Raw genomic sequence first — 12,994 nt, 5'->3', positions numbered from 1 at the left:
CCTACTTGCAAGCTTGGGTCAGAGAGGCTGCCGGATGCAGAGTCAATGAACTGGCACAGGAATTGGTTAATTGTGGCAGATTTGAGTTAGTAAGAGTTGCCTTCACCTGCCTTGTCACCACATAGCCTAGAAATCAAAAGCTAGATTATTTCTCTCTGTCTTAAGTAATTGCTTTTCCTAATAAATACTTCCCTAAGATACTAGCAAAAGGAGGGAATTTCTTGGCAGTCCATTGCTTAGGACTCAATGGTTTCACTGCTATAAGCCAGGTTCAATCTCTGGTCAGGGAACTAAGATCCCACAAGCTGGGTGGTGAGACCAAAAATAAAAAAAAAACTTAAAGAAAAAGAAAGAAAAGATATGAGCAAAATGAAATAATTCTCTTTTCTTCCTATATCCTTTTCTGACTCCAGCCAGCCTTTCCTCCAACAGCCAGTGCGTGTACTGAAGGCCTGGTGGGAGCCCACCAGAGTGCAGGGCAAGAGAAATGGCCTGGAAATGGCTTGCCTTCAAGAGCTGAGGACACTAGGCTAGCACCCATGAGATAATAGAACTGATGAGGTACTATCCTGTGTGAGGGTGCTGTTAAGTGAACAAAGCATTCCTAGCAGTCTGGGATGGTCAGAGAAGACTTCTAAGAGGAAAGTGAGACTGGATCCACATATATCTTCCCATTGAGAAGAGGTCAGCAATGACCTAAATCCGGGCTTTGTAGCATTGGCCTGGGATGCACTGCGGAAGTCGTGTCTTTGTCTGGAAGCTATAGAGTGGGTTCACCATGCATCAGTTTGGTAGCCAGTGACCCCACAGAGGGAAGGAAGTTATCAGTCCAGTGTCTTCGTTCTGTTACTGTGGTGCTGGCCTGGAGAGATAACGGCTTGATAGATTCAGGTTAAATTTCACCCCTGCCTCATCTCAGCTTCCACTTCACAACTGCGAAGACCACACCTGAAAGGCAGATGAAAAGTGATCCTGTAGGCCTGAAGTTGTTGGTGGAGGAAGGGATAACCCAACAGAGAATTATGCACTTGAGAGAAGCAAAAGTCAAATAAGAAATGAACCAACAAATATTGATTGAGTGTAGGCTATGTCTAAGACATTGCAAGGTACAGTGAGGAACTCATGTGTGAAACTAGGTTCCAGATCCCACCTGCCTCTGTCCTGCTGTGTGACAGCTCTCTCTGGGCCTCAGTTTCCACACCTGTAAAATGGGAGGGTCTGTGATTATTTCCAGTCCTGAAGTTCTCTCTTCAAGAAGTTTATAGTCCAACCGGCAAAAGAAACAGAAAGTTAGGTAGCCACAAGCATGAATTTCAAGCTGTTTTAATCCAGCAGAACAGGAAGAACTTGTGATACTCATGTAACAAAGCCCTGAAATCCAGGAGGGAACAGAACACAAGCAGATCTTGTCTCACAAGATTTGAGGACAGTAAGTGCAGCCCATGAATGGGCAAGCATTCCTCGATTTCTTTAACGTTTAAGGTCAGACCTCACAGGCCTGTGGCATGAGAGCCCCATCCATGAATGGCCTTGTCCTTGACGATGACTTGGGGCAAAAAGATACACACCCTCCCCACATGTCTGCAAGAGACATGTTTCATTATGCGTCAGGTTACACTCTAGAAAAAACCTGCTACCCTCATCCCGGGAGGGGTGGCCAGGCTCATTGGACCAGGGGTGTACACTTGATCCAAGGGATTCCAGACCATTGTCTGGGCCTGGACTTAAGTGGCCCTGGCTCCAGCAGAGGAACTGAACCAATCAGATTCCCTTTTGTAGGAATCTGCAGGGAGAGGCTGAGAGACCTCTGCACATTGGTGATTCTGCTCAGTCAGCTAATGGGTTGGGTTGGGGGGGGTGGTGCAGCCTGTGTGAGGCTGTGGTCTTAGTGGGGCGGGTTGGGAGGAGTAGGCAGAGGAGGCCAGATCGAAGTGGGGAAGGGAGGCAGAGACATGTGTGGAGTAGCCTCACTTCCTAACTCTGATTCTCTATCCCAAAGTGATCTATTATACCTCTCTTTGGTTCCTGATATTTCTCTATCCTTAGAGTAATTCCCTTACTTTGTGTTAGGCTGAGTGGCTTTCTGATTTTTGTAATCCAGAGACCCACATCTGAAACAGCCTGAAAAAGAAGTGCAGAGAAACTTACAGCCGTCATGATCCACGTAAAGGGGAATTTCCCCTCCCGAAGAGGCTCTTCCTTTTTCTATCCTAGATGTCTCCCTCTTCAACTAATTGATAATCCCTGTCTCCTAAATATTATTCTGAAATGTCTGCAAAATAACTTGGCCTTGAACCTTCCACAGTCACTAAATCCCCTTTTCCAAGAAAAATAGATAATATATTAATCAAGCAATTACTATTTGCCAGGCGACAACCAAAACACTTTCTGTGCTTTTTTTTCACATAGACTACATTGCAACTTTTACAGTGGAAGGAACTAGACTAGGAGGGGTGGCAGAACTTGCCCAGGGCCACACAGCCAGCAAACAGAGGGTGGTCCACACAAGGCTGTGGACCTGAGTCAGGGAGCCTAACTGCGCCCCCTCATCTCCAAGCATCAGCATCCACCTTCTCCAAGTCCTCAGCGAGCACCTCTCCTCTAGCTGCAGGAAACATCCTTTTTCCGCACTGGTGCATTTTTAACGGGGTGCTTAGACTTGCTAGGTGTGTGTGCATTTGTTTGTCTTTATCTGCCCCAAATGATTCTATGCTGTAGAAGAATGATCATTGTTTGTACCCCTCATCAGTCAAAAAAAGTTTTTGATTTGCCTCTCTATTTCTCTGGCTTCCTTGATGGCTCAGACTATATAAAGAATCCACCTGCAATGCAGGAGACCTGGGTCCAATCCCTGAGTCAGGATGATGCCCTGGAGAAGGGAAGGGCTACCCATTCAAGTATTCTTGCCTGGTGAATTCCATTTTGCCTATTATATTTTCCAAAATAGACTTTTTCCTTCCAATTTTATTGAGATATAATTGACATAAAAATAGACATTTTAAATGATGGTCTAAAGATGAAATAAACATTTTAAAATAATTTTTAAATTTTTATAAATTTATGATTCAAAAGTGCTTTTTTCTTAGGGAGGCTTATTTTTTGTGTAAGTTTTTGACCATAAATGCTTTTGATCATTTATTTAATGTTTATGCTCTTGTGTTAGATTCTTACAAACTGGTGAACATTGACAAATTATTTCTCCCATAGAACTATGACCACATGTTCCCAGACAATATAAATACATGATTGAGCTAATGTTGCTACACATCACCATTTTATCAATTACATAATAAAACAAATTGTCAAGTATCCAAATACTAAGTTATACAACTCAAAAGGTATATAAAATATTGAATGTCTGCTCAATTCATTAGCTGCTGCTGCTGCTGCTAACTCACTTCAGTCGTGTCCGACTCTATGCGACCCCATAGACAGCAGACCACCAGGCTCGCCCGTCCCTGGGATTCTCCAGGCAAAAACACTGGAGTGGGTTGCCATTTCCTTCTCCAATGCATGAAAGTGAAAGGTGAAAGTGAAGTCACTCAGTCATGTCTGACTCTTAGTGACCCCATGGACTGCAGCCTACCAGGCTCCTCTGTCCATGGGATTTTCCAGGCAAGAGTACTGGAGTGAGGTGCCATTGCCTTCTCCCAATTCATTAGCAGAAACCCACTAATGATTTTTTTTTTTTGCAAGAGAGGTTGGAAACATTTCAAACAAAACCAAGCTGGTAAACAACTTCAGATAAGTATGAAAAAAAGTTACAAGAATTTCAGATATTTTGATAGTTTTAGTATTTCTACCTTTTAAAAAAATATTTACTAAATTAAAGCACATATTCTCCATGTCCTGCACAAGACAAAGGCAACATTTTACTAAAAATACTTAACAGGCCCCTCCCATTCTTTTTTCAGGCCTGCCTTGTAAGTTGCAACCCAAAGTGCAAACATTAGAATTAACTGTAGGCTTTTTCTTTTTTTCTTGGTCTGGAAACGTTAAAGACATGTGCTTCTGTACAATATAGATTTTCAAATTAGAGGTCTTCTACAGCAACACAAAATGAGATGCTTTAATATAGGAAGATATTAAATACTCATTATAAGTCTTTGTTAATTTAAAACGGGAGCAGATCTGATGTATACTGGTATGAATGTGGGAGATATAAACATATTGTGAGCAAACAACCTCAGAGGCCATACGTTCTATCTTTGAAATGATGAGAGGAATAAACCACATAAGGTCCAAAGTGTTCATGGTTCCTGGGATTTGTTAATATGTGATACTCGAACTTTACAAGTATCGTGCTGAGTATTTTGTCACCTAGTCTTTCTAAATTTCTTACATGTTGATTAGATTCTGGCATGGAAACATATTTAAAGACATGACTCAATACTGCATGTTTTCAGGAAAGGTCAATTGGTACAAATTATAAGCATATTTTAATTACTGATCAGCATGAATTCTTTGCTCGTATCCAAGTGAGTTGAACATATTTACTTGAACAGAGGTTGCAATTCTGCCAGGCTCACGGCCTGGTAAAACTGCTTTTCAACACTCTTGGGGAAGCTTCGGGCTCCCCAGGTTGTGCTAGTCATAAAGTAGCTGCCTTTGAATGCAGGAAATGTAAGAGACGTGGGTTTGATCCCTGGCTCGAGAAGATGCCTTAGTGGAGGGCACTGCAACCCACTCCAGTTTTCTTGCCTAGAGAATCCCATGGACGGAGGAGCCAGTCGGATACGACAGAAGCAACTTAGCGTAGCATGACATGGCATGGAAGCTTCATCAGAGTTGGTCACCAAGCCAGTGTGCTGGCTAATAGCTGCGACAAAGTCCATCCCATCTCAGGTTCCACTTCCAAGCAATGGCATCACACACCCGGCTTTATCAAATGCAACAGTTGTTTCTGTGACCATTAGAGTCTTTGAAGCGCAGCCGCATTTTAGGACCAGACTTCTCCAAATACAGAAGCTGCTTGCTGTTAAAGGCTCCTAGCCACTTTTGTCTTATGAACTGTACTGCGTCTTCATATTTCATTCCACCTTCAGTTACTGCTAGGGTGACAAGTCCTGGAACTCTGCCAAGGCCTGCAATACAACGAACAGCAATACAACAACCAGGGTCTTCACAAAACTTAATTTTCACAAGACAAACAATCATCAACAATCTGGTAAGATGGTTTTTTATGTGCCATTTTCAAAATGCCAGTTGAGAACATGGATGCCTTCTTTGTCCGAAAGAGTAAGAGTCATAAGTTGCTTCACACACTTTCCTATTGTGGTAACTCCATACTTCTTTAGTTCCTCTGTAACTTTGTTTAAGGCCACATTAGTTGGATTGTGTGTGATAACAAATCTCATCTTTTTGTGTGTAACTTCCATAGGAGCTGCGTGGTTCATTCAAGCCACGTTCATTCAGTTAAAAAACACTCAATAGGGTTATGAAAGAATTTTAAAAATTGAATACAGAAATGATGCAAAGATACTGAGTCTACTTCAGTGTACTCCACTTGAAATTCTCGGTCCTTTCGAGTATGAAGTTAGGAGTAACGGGAAATGGAATGAACCTGGAAACAAGAAGCAACAGTTCTTCAATCCAGTGATGCTGAGGCAACAGAAAGGAAGCACCCTGAGGTTTACTCCATCCAGGTTCGACCTCCTGTAAAAAAATGCTCTGTGGATTTCAAGTCAACACTTCTGTGTCCAGGTTAATCACTCTTATGGGGGCTTCATGATGGAATAGTAATGAATTTCTACAGTTCACTTGTCTGCATGGAGGTCATGCTGTGCCTGCTAGTAATCTCCGCTGCCCTTCAGAAACTCCGTAAATGTGTGACCGAGAACACCTCAGAACTGCTTCCCTCCAGCCTGTTCTCTTGCTGTAGGTTTGGTTAACCAGCGGCTTTCCCGGTGCCTCAGCAATAAAGAACCCGCCTGCCGATGCAGGAGACATAAGAGACATGGCTTCGATCCCTGGATCGGGAAGATCTCCTGGAGGAGGGCATGGCAACCCACTCCAGTGTTCTCGCCTAGAGAATCCCATGGACAGAGGAGCCTGGCAGGCTTCAGTCCATAGGGTCGCACAGAGCCGGACAGGACTGAAGTGACTAATCAGCAGCAGGTTTAGTTATCCCAAGAAAGGTCCACTCTTAGAGCTTCACTCTCAGGTTCCCAAATGCTGCATAAGTTTAACATAAAGGTGACCATCAGTAAACATCACATATTTTCTTCTGGAACCCCAGTGGCTTATTTTGGGACACACACATCTGGGGCCCACGTACCAAACCCTAGATTTGGAATATTTGTCATGTTTCCCAATTTGTTAATAATACAGTGATTTCAGGAAATAATGAGGAGGCAGTCAGCTAAATCCAGCTGTTTCATTCCTTTTCTGACTTATCTATTACCCTGGAAGTTTTTATTTTATTGTGTTTTAAACCAGTGATTTATTACATATAGTGGCTGAGATAGCATTACTTATACATTATTCATCCAGCTAAACCCATTAATAAAATTAAAAACACACGTTTCTGTATCATTAAAAAGTCTGTAGAGACACTACTGGATAAATCATCTAAATGACTTCTTTTTTTTACTCTAGTGTTTACTAAGGTACATACGATGTGTTAGCTCTAAGTTAGATATCGTGAGTGATATTCTATAGCATACATGCCGGCTTAGTCACACAGATGTGTCCGACTCTTTGAGATCCTATGGACTGTAGCCCACCAGGCTCCTCTGTCCATGGAATTTTCCAGGTGAGAATACTGAAATGGGTTGCCCTTTCCTCTTCCAGAGGATCTTCCTGACCCAGGGATTAAACCCACATCTGCTTTGTCTCCTACATAGCGGAGTGATAAGTACACACAAAAATGCGCAAACAACTAGGCTTACAGGACCTAAGTTCAGAAGAAAAGACAGACACATCTTAAGCATAAGACTGAAACCTGAAACATGCAGCATGTGCAACATAGGCAGGTTATTGTCCAGAGAAAGGGAATCTTGAGAGCTGGGGAGAGGGGAAAGTTTGATAGGAGAAGTGGGACCCAAGACAGGCTCTGAGGCCTGAGCGTGATTTGCATGGGAAGGGGATAAGAAGGTGGCTGTCCCATGGGTGGATGGCAGGAGTTTATAAGTGGGAACTAGCAAAAGGAAGAAGGACGCAGTAAGTCCAGAAAGGCAGTGCTGTGGAGCTGGTTGGAGCCTGGACTCACGATGTACACAGACCAGAATGTGAATCTCGCTGTCATCTTTTATAGCCGGGTGACAGCCGTGGGCACCTTAAGCACGTTGAGCTCTCCGTCCTCTCTAAATCGGAAAAGTAATCGTGCCTTCCTTGGTAAGTTGTCACAAGGATTAAAGGGGCTCACATGTATCAAGCACATCGTAAGTGCTCAATGGAGGTTAACTTTTCTCTTTTGATTGTTGTTTTTGTTGTTATACTGGGGATAGGCTGGGTGGGATCTCAGATGAAAATCTTAGCAATTTGGACTTTATTCTGTGACCCAGGAGAGTGAGGTTAGAGTTTGTTTCTGAGTGATAATTCAGACATAGTGGACCGTACCGCAGTCCTAGGCCCAGTGAGTCCAGTCTGGCCTGAGCTGAGGTCCCAGTAACCCACATCAACACTTTCAGTGCAATCTCTGCTAGTTCTGCAGTCCTTGGGGTCTCAGAGAGCTGGACACGACTTAGCGACTGAAAAAGAACTGCCAGTTCAGCGGAACCTAGAGGATAAAGAAGAGACCGCGTGCTCTAGGGGCTGATGTGGTGTCCCTCCTCTACCCATGGGCAGATACACATACCCACATCCCTCTTGTTTTTCCGTGTTGACGGTATTGAACATCAAATTTGTTTATACTCCACTCTTTCCAGAAAGGACTTGAGACAGCTTTTTAAATTCTAAAATTCACCTTGTATATGAAAATAGGAGTTTACACAAAAGATATTTTATGAGATGATTACCCCTTTTACAAAAGGAGTAACCACACTTTCTTTAAATAGCAGCTCATCTGGTACATTCAACATCAGAGCTGATTGACAATATTTTGCTCTTTCAGCAACTTTTCTGGACTGCTCTGATGGTATAAATATCATTCACAGCATTGACTGGTTTTGATCAGGTTTGGTACTTGAATAAAGGGTAGTTAAGTTCAAGGAGTCCTTGAATTTATTTTGTGCCATCTTAAACCAAAACAAGGGCTCTGCCATACTTTTTTTTTTCCTGATGAATTTCTGTACAGTCTGAGATGTGCAGAGCTAACAATGGAATTCATTCTGGTCTAGAGACCACTGAGCTGTCAGTTGGTCATGGAGGCCTGTCTGGAGGAAGAGGCAGGGGAGATTTTCAGAAAAATAAGGAAAGATGTCAGTTGACACCAAAAGGGAGACCATCCCAGGAGAAGGGAAAGTGGGGGGAGATGTTGGGGCTGCCCTTCTCCCTAAAGACCACCTAAAGAGGTGGTCCACCGGCCTGGAACCTTGGATAAGCTGGCAGAAGAGACAGGAACAGACGGGTGACAGTGCTTCTGGCCCCCATCCCAGAAAACAGTTTTCGTCTGATGTAGAGATAAGATTCACAACACTCCGTTCCTGCTATCCTTGAGTTCAGGCCTTATCAAACATACCCTTTCAGTGGGCATGTTGCCATGACGACCTTGTGGTCACTGGAGGGCATCTATAATTGGTAGAAAATGGCATTAATTTAGTTACAGTTTTTTTCTTTTTTGGGGGGGGAGGAGTTTTAGTCCGCGGCTACTTTGAGTTCTCGGATTCATATGTCATCTTTTTGCCTGAGCAGACTAATAATCACCTTGTAATTTAATTACTAAGTCAGCACCAGTGACCTCTTCTGCTGTGGATTGATTTATAAGTTTTGAATACCAGCTTCATGGGCAAGTCCTGGCTCTGGAAGCTGTAGTTATCCAGATGCGGGTCATAACCTTAGCTGTGCTTTGTGAAGCTACTGAGCCGTGGAATTAGCTCCAGGGGTGCTTGTGCATGTGAACCCGTCCGGCGTGATCCACCTGTCAGCTGGGGCAGCCTGTTCATTTCCACCAAAGCACCTCTTGTCCCTACTGTCCCTCTCCTTTTCTTTCCTTCTCCTGCCGCCTGGTATGATACCATTTTCCAGGCCTAGAAAACCTCCCATCTTGGAATGATAGGAATTTTTCTCAAAAAAAATTTTTTAGTTCTACCTGTTTGTTGCTATCAACCCATCTTCCTCCACCCCATCATGGGTGCGACCCCATGGACTGTAGCCCGCCAGGTCCCTCTGTCCATGGGATTTCCCAGGCGAGAGTACGGGGATGGGTTGCCATTTCCCTCTCCTCAGATTTTTAAATCTTAAAAAATCATGATGAAATACATATAAATTTACCATGTTAACTATCTTTAAGTGCACAATTCAGTGGGACTAAGAATACTCATATTGTTACGCTACCATCACCATCATCCATCCACAGAACTCTTCCTTTTGCAAAACTGAGACTCTGTACCCCTTAAACAAAAGTTCTTCCTTTTCTCCTCCTCACAGCCCCGGGAAACCACCATTCTACTTTTCGTCTCCATTTGGCCACCTGATAAGAAGAATCGCCTCATTAGAAAAGACCCTGATGCTGGGAAAGATTGGAGGCAGGAAGAGAAGGGGACGACAGAGGATAAGATGGTTGGATGGCATCACTGACTCGATGGACATGAGTTTGAGCAAGCTCTGGGAGTTGGTGAGGGACAGGCAGGCCTGGCGTGCTGCAGCCCATGGGGTTGCAAAGAGTCAGACACGACTGAGCAACTCAACTGAACTGAACTGAACTGAATTTAACTTCTCTAGGGGCTTCATATGGGCTTCCCCAGTGGCTCAGCAGTAAAGAATCCGTCTGCAATGCAGGAGACGCAGAAGACGCGCATTCAGTCCCTGGGTCAAGGAGATCCCCCGAAGAAGTACATGGCAACCCACTCCCGTATTCTTGCCTGGAGAATCCCACGGACAGAGGAGCCTGGCCGGCTACGGTCCACAGGGTCACAAAGAGTCGGACACAACTGAAGGCGCTGAGCTTGAGCAGGGGCCTCATATAAGTGAAAAGATACAGAATTGGTTCTTTTTCTTTTTTTCCTTCAGTATTTGCTCTTTTGTGGCAAGCTTTTTTCACTTGGCGTGACATCCTCAAGGATCATGTATGTTACAGCATGTGTCAGAATTTCCTGGTTTTTAAGGCTGAATGATATTCTCTTGTCCATTTTCTTTATTCATTTCATCTGTCAATGAACATCTGGGCTGCTTTCACCTCTTGGTTATTGTGAATAATACTTTAGTGAACATGTTTGTGTAAACATCTCAAGACCTTGCTTTCAGTTCTTTGGGGCATATACCCAGGAGTAGAATTGCTGAATCAGATGGTAGTTCTTTTTTTTCCATTTCTTGAGGAACCACTTTACTGTTTTCCACTTTTTGCACCACTTCTACTGTTGCACCTCTTTTACTTTACACCAACAATGTGGAAGGGTTCCAGTTTCTCCATATCCTTGCCAACCTTTACTTGTTTTATTTTCCCATAGTGACCATCATAATGGGTGGAAGTGGAAATAATAATTTTTATTAAAGAGAAGGCTATTTAATAATACTTCTATTAATAGCAGTTATAGTAGCTGATATTAATTGAGGACATAGCACGTGGTAGCCACTTGTATTAGAGTTCTCCAGACAAGCAGAACCAGTAGGTTGGATATGTAAATATGTAAGAGGGAGTTTATTATAGGAATCGACTCACACAATTATTGAGGCCAAGAAGTCCTAGGATCTGTCATTTGTAAGCTGGAGACCCAAGGAATCCAGTGGTATAATTCAGTCCTAGTCCAAAGACTTGAAAACCAAGAGCCCTGATGCCTGAAGGCTGGATAAAATGGGTTTCTCAGCTCAAAAAGCAAGATAGAATTTGCCCTTTTTCTGCCTTTTTGTTCCAGCCAAACTCTCAGTAGATTGGATGATGCCCACCCACATTAATGAGGATAATCTTTATTGCATTCACCAATTCAAATTCCAGTCTTTTCTTGAGACACCCTCATAGATACACCCAGAAATAATGTTTTACCATTACCTGGGCATCCCTTAGCCCAGTCAAGTTGACACAGAAAATTAACCGTCTCTATGTTAGTTATCTCATTTAATTCTTACTTACCAACTTTATCATTCCTGTTTTATAGATAAAGGAATAGAGACCCAGGAAGTTTACATAATTGTTGATTCACCCAAGGTCATATAACCAAGTAATCATTATATGCCACTGAAAGAGGCTACAAGATTCCTCAACACAGAATAAGACCCGCTTAGGGATTAACAGAACAGATTCTAACAATGCAGTTCTTTTATTTTGTTCCTAAAATTTAGTGACTTTCCAGGTGATGACAATAAAAAATAATGGAGACAATAATGATATTAAAGAAGAAAAAAGAGATTGACTATAACCAAATGTTCAGTTATAATCTCCATATGTGAAAAAACTCTCAATATTTGAACATTTCATATTCATAGAGAACTAAATTAGAGGGTGATTATTCATATAATGGAATTATTTGCTTTATAGAAGGATTCACCAAATTATCCTCTTCTGTGATGAGCTCTCCCCATTCATTTAAAACAGGAATTAATTTATAACAATGTGATGTATATATAGCTCCCCCAGAACCCATCTATTGCACAGCATGAAGCCAAATCAAGTTGCTAAAATGATTTTGATTACTGGATAATGACAGTGGGGAATATTTATTCACTTCAGCATTTGAGGATTCCAACTACAAAAGGATTTGCAGATATCAAACCACTATCCTTAATCTTGGAGAAATTATGAAGGACCAGGAAAATGCCAAAGATGGTGGAACAGATTATTAAACAAGTGATTTGCAAGCACCCACCAAAGAAGGAATCACTTGAAGACTCCTTGTATGTGCGTGTTCAATTGCTCCATTGTGTTCAATCGCTCATTCGTGTCCAACTCTTTGCGACCCCATTGACTGTAGCCTGCCAGATTCCTCTGTCTGTAGGATTCTCCAGGCAAGAAAAACGGAGTGAGTTGCCATTTCCTACTTCATGGGATCTTTCCAACCCAGGGATCGAACCCTTGTCTCTTGCGTCTCCCTCCTTGGCAGGCAGATTCTTTACCATTGGTGCCACCTGGCAAACTCTGAACCAGACAGAAACAATAAGCTGAGCCATACTGAGATCTTTTCCTGTATGGCTGATGGTACTAGAGAACTAGAAGAGGAGAGAGCCGTGGCTTCGCTGTGCATTGGGCAGTATCTCCTGACTTCCTCCTGAAAAAGAAGAAACATCAATGGAAGAGAATGCCTGACCAGGTGAGCAGTTACTTCTGGCTTTTTGGTTAAGATGACCTGCTGTTGATAGATTTTCATTTGGGTTACAGGCATTCAGCAGGCACATTCTCACCATATCCTTTAGGAATTGCATTCAATTGCAGAGATCCAAGTTAGAGTGGTTTAAAAAAACAACAGAATTTTCTCTCACATTAAAAAGAAACTTTGTATAGTCACTTTGGAAGACAGTTTGGCAGTTTCTTATAGAACTAAACATATTCTTACCATGTGATCCAGCAATCTCATTCTTTGGTTATTTACCCAAAATAATTGAAAACTTATGTGCACACAAAAACCTGCCCGTGGATGTTTACGGCAGCTTTATTCGTAATTTCCAAAACTTGGAAGCCACCAAGATGCCCTTCAGTAGGTGAATGGGTAAACAAACTGTGGTACATCCAGGCAATGGATAATTGTTCAACGCTAAAAAGAAATGAGCTATCAAGTCATGAAAATTCATGGAGGAAACGTAAATGCATATTGCTAAGTGAAAGAAGCCAATCTGAAAAGGCTGTATGATTTCAATGATGTGACATTCTGGAAAAGACAAAACTGGTAAGATAGCTGAAAGATGGGTGGTTGCTAAGGGTTCCAGGGAAGGAACAGGTCGGGGATAAGCAGGTCAAGCACAGAGG

General features: G+C 42.6%; 1 pseudogene; it reads right to left on the bottom strand.

Annotated features, from left to right (window-relative positions):
- Positions 1-4,884: 4,884 nt before the first annotated feature.
- On the bottom strand, positions 4,885-5,399 carry LOC122425858 (annotated as a pseudogene).
- Between the last annotated feature and the right edge of the window lie 7,595 nt (positions 5,400-12,994).

This window comes from Cervus canadensis, chromosome 23, assembly GCF_019320065.1.
Source record: "Cervus canadensis isolate Bull #8, Minnesota chromosome 23, ASM1932006v1, whole genome shotgun sequence".
NCBI classification, from domain to species: domain Eukaryota; kingdom Metazoa; phylum Chordata; class Mammalia; order Artiodactyla; family Cervidae; genus Cervus; species Cervus canadensis.
The sequence above is the reverse complement of the archived record's forward strand: the minus strand, read 5'-3'. Positions and strand labels throughout refer to the sequence as shown.